This window comes from Mercenaria mercenaria, chromosome 1 (genome assembly GCF_021730395.1).
Source record: "Mercenaria mercenaria strain notata chromosome 1, MADL_Memer_1, whole genome shotgun sequence".
Classification (NCBI taxonomy): domain Eukaryota; kingdom Metazoa; phylum Mollusca; class Bivalvia; order Venerida; family Veneridae; genus Mercenaria; species Mercenaria mercenaria.
Window position 1 is genome coordinate 103,283,237 of NC_069361.1, and position 6,388 is coordinate 103,289,624.

General features: G+C 32.8%; 1 long non-coding RNA gene across 2 annotated transcripts; it reads right to left on the reverse strand.

Annotated features, from left to right (window-relative positions):
• Positions 1-1,064: 1,064 nt before the first annotated feature.
• Positions 1,065-5,620, reverse strand: LOC123528310 (uncharacterized). 2 transcript variants are annotated; one of them, XR_006681958.2, is made up of 4 exons: positions 5,499-5,620; positions 4,917-4,985; positions 4,022-4,100; positions 1,065-2,817 (listed from the first exon to the last, which is right to left on the reverse strand). It is a non-coding gene; the product is annotated as an uncharacterized LOC123528310 (long non-coding RNA). The 2 variants fall into 2 exon arrangements; XR_008366372.1 differs by lacking the exon at positions 5,499-5,620 and adding an exon at positions 5,265-5,391.
• Positions 5,621-6,388: the final 768 nt, after the last annotated feature.

Below are 6,388 nucleotides of genomic sequence, written 5' to 3' on the forward strand. Positions count from 1 at the left end.
ATTTAAAATTATTTAAAGACTAATAATGTAGTTATTAATTCAAAATAAGATCAAATATCTTACATTTTATTAATAAATATAATATAATATAATCTGCCAAAAGTTTGCCAAGTTGGCAGACATTGTCACATTGCTGCCACTTGGCAGAAAAATGGCAGGCTTTTGATTGGCTGAATTTGTGTTTGCCAACGTTCTGCCAAAAGTTTGTCAAGTTGGCAGCGACTGCCACATTGCTGCCACTTGGCAGGATTTTGGCAAATATTTGGTGGAAGTGTTTAATCATATTTTACTATAGGTTTTCATAAAGTACTATGAAAATTTGTTTTAAATTTGTTGAAATTGGTCAGCATTGGTCGGTTTAGGTCAAGGGTTAAAATTAAGTTGGGTCAAAATCGGGCCAAAACCATCATTTCTTATACTACTGACATAGACAGTGAAATGAAAGATATGAGTTAAAATAAATTATTTTGAACGATCTAATCGTTCGAAGTAGTATGAAACTAACTTTACATATATACACATATTAGGCATTTACCGGTAGCATCAAAATGTACATCTAGTAACAACTAGTATATGAATAACACATATACAAGTTATAGTACAAGTGATACAGTGGTAAAGGTATTATAAAAGAAAATCACATACAAGAAAATAAATACAGTGTAGAATGATTGCATCGAAATGTATCGGAGCACGCAAATCGAATTTCTAATGATTGGTTTTGTTGAAGGTTTCTTTGTGGTTCAGCTTTACTTGTTCTATTCTTTTTGTTCCTTTTCCAATTGTCTGAACTCTGCATCAAACGGCGCTGGAATATCACATTAGAAGCTCGGTATTTATATCTTATCAGCCTCGTTATAAATCCGAATAACTACAAATAACTCTTAAACGTACAATAATATTGGTTGAAGGGGTGCTCTACACGAGCAAGGCAATGTAAAAGAACAAGGCGATGTATTCACAAAACGCTAGGCTAAGTTAGCCGGACATGACACGCACATAATTGTTAATCTTTAGGCTCCCGCTGCTTGTTGACTTTCTTAGCCACATATGTCAATAATTGCTTAACATTTACTCACTTTATTTCAGTATTGTTCGTTTTGTTGACACATGTCTAAACAAAGCTCAGGCATCAATTTTCTAATTGTTTCCATAAAAGATCCTTATGAGATAGAGGAGCGGTAGTTTATTGGTAATGGTGTCGAATGCCCCGCATTGAGGTTTTATGTTCGGAGCCCTACTGGGGCTATGATCATGCCATATGACACCAGTATTGCTTTAGAGGAAGTGAGCTCAAGAGTGATTCAAATAAGTTTCAAAGCTTTCATTACAATCGAGCTAAAATAAATTATTGTGTAAACCAAACTAATTTGATTGTTTTCGCAGTTAAAATAAATGTACTTTGTGTCTCCCAACATAATTTTTGTGCAAGGCTACCCTAGGACATAGAGAATTAGCAATCGTTCACATGCGGCATAGTTCAGCACCCTGTGCAAATAATCTATAAATACATAATACAGATTATTTCCGTATTAGCCAGTAGCCTTTATGCTTTGGGAACATGATAACAGCACAAAAATCCACACTCCCAGCCAACCAACACCTATCATGACAGGGTGTCCCTGGAAGCGATCCACATAGAATGTCATAGCGAAGAAGAACACATTTGCCAATAGTACTACCGGGAATCAAAAGTATTTCATCAAAATATAAAATGTATGTTACCATTAAGTTTACTAGCATTTCTAGCAAATATTGTTGAATATGGGTTTAACTGTTTCAGCGAAAAGAAAAAATATTTATCTTTCAAACGAAACCGTAAAAATAAAAATCTACCGACTATGCACAAATAGGCTGGTCTTTGAAGTAAAATTGTACTTTTAAGCATAAAGGCCAAATTCGTTTTATATTTGACTTCAGTGGAGAAGCTATTTATTAAAACTTTCATTCAACCGTAAAAAGCTGTCCCTACACTGTAACGGACTACACCATCGTATCATCAAAGCAAAATATATTGTTGATTTCTCTTTTTAATAATGTATATATTTAATTGTGCTGTTATTTTCTGTTCATATAATTAGCAGAATATGCATTCAAGTCAAGGGGCATAACGTATTGTAGGAACACTTCCGAACGGTGGGTGTATTTATATTTTCAGATATTTGTTGATAATCATTGATATTATTATGCATTAAGGATATTCATATGTAATGTATTTTCAACCTTCTCCACACATCAACTTCAATTGTATGTAGATCTATATGTTGCATACTGTCTTGCCATATATCATGTAGTGTATGTCCTCATGGGCCATGATTTGGCCTCAGAATAGAATATTGAAAATAAACTTCCATATCTTTTCAGACCACTTTGCAACATTTTCAGGCGGTCTAGTTTGTATATGTCTAGAGGTATTTGCAGTATATCTTTTAGGTACACACGTTTTTAAAACACATTTGTATAATTACATTATCAACAATTATTAACATGAAAATAATCCTAATTCAGAATTTTTCAAATGCTTTCTTAATGATCTTTTAAAATACATAATTAACATATTTACTAAGAAAATAAAGGTTCTACAGCTGTTTGTAGGAAACCTTTGAAACTGTTTTGATGAACACGATTTCGTTTGCTTATAATTCCCCCACTGGTACATCATTTGATGTTGCTGAAACTTGTAATGTCTTTCTTTTCGAAGAACAGAAATAGTATGTCAAAAATACTACAAGTGTAATCATAATGCTGCCTCCTATCACCGAACCAACGATTATGCCAATTAGTTTCCCGTTTCCGTCGTCCGGCGTCGATCTAAAACTAATAAAAAAATGGAAAGGAAACATCACGAAACGTAATAATAAACAGTTTTATTATTATTATTATTATTATTATAAAACTAAAGATGATAAGGATAAATAAAATGATAAAAATACACAGGCCGTTCTCACGAGACTGCTACGAAGAAGAATCTTTAAATTATTGCATGTTTCTTTAAGATTTTTTGGTAATTAAAGTTTTACTAATCTATCAGATACATTGTATATTGTTTGCACGAACCCATTGTAGATTTCATGTAATGTGTTTTTATTTCGGAATTTGCTAACTCATAGTTCATTGTTCTGTGTAATCATAACAAGAAATATTCTATAAAAAGATATTCGGCGTTGGTGGGGATTTCATGTAATGAAAATTATGGATCTTCAGGTTCCAGCCTTTTTGTCAGTTTACATAAGAAATGCATTACTTCTTGTTAAAATTATAACCTTTTACAAAAGAGTTCGAATAGTCCTTTGCAATATTAAATCTACACTGCATTTCTGACAATTTTCGGTAGATATACTAGAAAATAGGCGGCATTCTGTGATTTAGTCATTTCAAGCACTAGCATTTATTACTGTTAGTTTAATCAAGCGATGGAAATCAATTCGCAACTACATTACAGAGTTATGGAGATGGCCGAGCTCACCACGACCGTCAACTATAATATACATAAATAATTACACAAACTTTGAATTCCAAGATTTGTGTATTAAAAACCAATCATCATCCCGGTAAAACTGCAATATTACGTATATAAATACCTCCTGTCAACAGTAATATTTTTTGCTTCTCCGATAAACGTCATTAGACGTATCTACTGTATCTAAGAAACACTTTGCGAAACAGTATTTTAATTTTATCCAGTTAAAAGTATACATGTATTCATTCGGGTCCCAGTCTTTTTATAGGTCGAAGAATGATAGATTTACAGCTTTTATTGGTTCTTTTAGTAGGTCAAAAGTTGTCTAAGACAGCTACGCTGAAAAATGTTGAAAACAATCAGAAAATCCTTTCAGCAGAAGTTGAATAAAAAAGTAAAAATGTGTAAAACCTTAAATACATGTGGCTTGAGAAGATGTAACAGAATACTTTGTATAAACATTAAACTACTTAAACTAACTGTTTACATTCTTTTCAATGTAAAAATGAATTAATCTGCATCTGTAGTATTCATAAAGGATAATAATGATTTTGTACTTACGAACTAGACTTTCTAGCACGTGATGCTCGTTGTTTATGTGATCCGCCCTTAACACCGCCTCGGCATTCAACGACATAACCTAGATACGGGGCAATAAAAATGTGGCATAAAAAAATTTTCATACGCTGATATCCAACTGTAAATGTTCGAGTGTTGTTTCTTTTATTATTTCGTTGCAAATTTGAACGGAATTATAAAACTAATGTATTTATAACAGAAATTGTTATCGCTATTTTTGCATATTGTTAAAATCTTGGTTCTGTTGTTTGATTTTCAAAGTCTGAAGAGATAAAAAAAAAACAATGATTTTTTTATAAAGTTTAATGATTCAAGTGCACTTCAATGATATAAAAAACATGTATATATAAATACAATATGAAGACCTTTACGGACTGATAGTGGTTTAGCATTAGCATATTGATATGGGAAAATATATAAATTCAAGAAATTGCAAAATATAAAACGCTGTGTTCGTTAGTTATTACAAAGAAAGTGATAAATAAAATGTTAATTGTATCCAAGTATTCTCAGACAACAGACCTAATAACAGCTACTGTATGGTTATATACTAAGTAATGAAATGTACATCATCTTACATATGAAAGCTTGAACCTTATTCTAATCTCTTCATTGGTGTCGTATGAGAATGGTTGCGACACTTGAACCAACGACGTCCGGGTTTAGCGGCCAACACCCGAACCTCTATACCACCGCTCCTCTTATTTATTGTTGACGACATCTGTTCATTCTGACTTAGATTAACTCAATAATTTTACAAGCTTAAAGCAGCTATCAGTCATTCAACAATCATCTACTGAGAAAAGTTTTTTTTAGAAATATTGTATGTCATACATTAAAGGATATAAGACATGTGTCAGAAGCTTATAATACTTACTGTGGTATAAAACCGTAACAACGAAAAAGGCAAGAAGCACTAACAGTTTTCCGGTCTTCATGTTACATTCTGCAAACAAGAATGCATAATTCTGCAATTGTTTGAAACTACAAGAATGTGCAGTTAGGGCATATTTATGGTTTGATTTGCATTTTTACTGACAAACGTGTATTGCCAATGTAGCACATTTTATCTGTATTACCTGTGACATAAAATATTCTTTACACGACGGCGATACTAACAGCAAAGTCACCATAAACGCTTCTGACGTCCTAGATTGGTAGATTTGAAAGAAATACGACTCTTTGTGATATGTGAAATGTTTTATATTTCAGACCTACGACCTACCTGAGATATGAATATGCAGTTTTCCAAATTTTACATAACTCTAGACAACTCTTTGCTTTTTTTCGTTACATAGTAATACTACAAACATAAGATTATTCCAAATATGTGATCATAAAATATAAATTGAGATTGTAAAACATACAGTAATCACAATCTTTACAAAAATACTTTTCACACTATTTTTGCTTGTTAAACACATCCATATAATAATTATCTAAAAAAAAAAACACTTACATACTAACAATCGAATTTACACTGGTCCTTAGCCAGAAGGCAAGAAGAAGAATATAAAATGCATCACATGTGATTTAAAAATAAATTAACAGGATAACGTCATTTCAGTGTAAGTATGTGTGTGAACAATAAAGGACATTTGGGGTATCAGTATTACATCATGATAAGCTTATACAAGTAGATAACAATAAATAAACAATACACACAACGTACCTAATCTTAGCCATGACACATATCTCTACGTATAGTATGGTAGTTAGTAACTTCGAAATTCGCAACTATTAACTTCAAATTTCGAGTTAATAAATAACTTTCACTATTGCTGTGCCGTAATTTTTTATATTGTAATTACTTGGTCCGGCCCGTGTCGACGGATCGGTATTACGATAGGGTCTTAAAGAACGAAAACGACCGAAGCTTTCGAATCCTGTAGAGGTTTTCTGTCCCCTACTAGTTGGAATCCAGTTTCAGGGACTATAAAATTGCGCTTTTCTGTCCGTCTGTCCGTTTTTCCGTCACTCTGTCCCTCCTTTCACAGTTTCGTGTCCGGTCCATAACTCTGTCGCGGTGCACAAATATATCTGATAATAAGACGACATATCATGCGAAACGCCAAGACCCCTAGCTCAAAGATCAAGGTCACATATGGAGGTCAAAGGTCAATAGGTTTTTTTCTTGTATGGTCAATAACTCTGTCATCCACTAAGAGATTTTAATATTACTTGGCACAAAATTTCCCCATAATTAGGCAACGTGTCTTACGCAAAACACTTATCCCTAACTCAAAGGTTAAAGTCACAGTCGGAGGTCGAAGGGCAATAGATTTTTTTTTTCCTTTCTGGTTCATACCTCAGTCATCCTTAAAAAGATTTTAATACTACTTTACACAA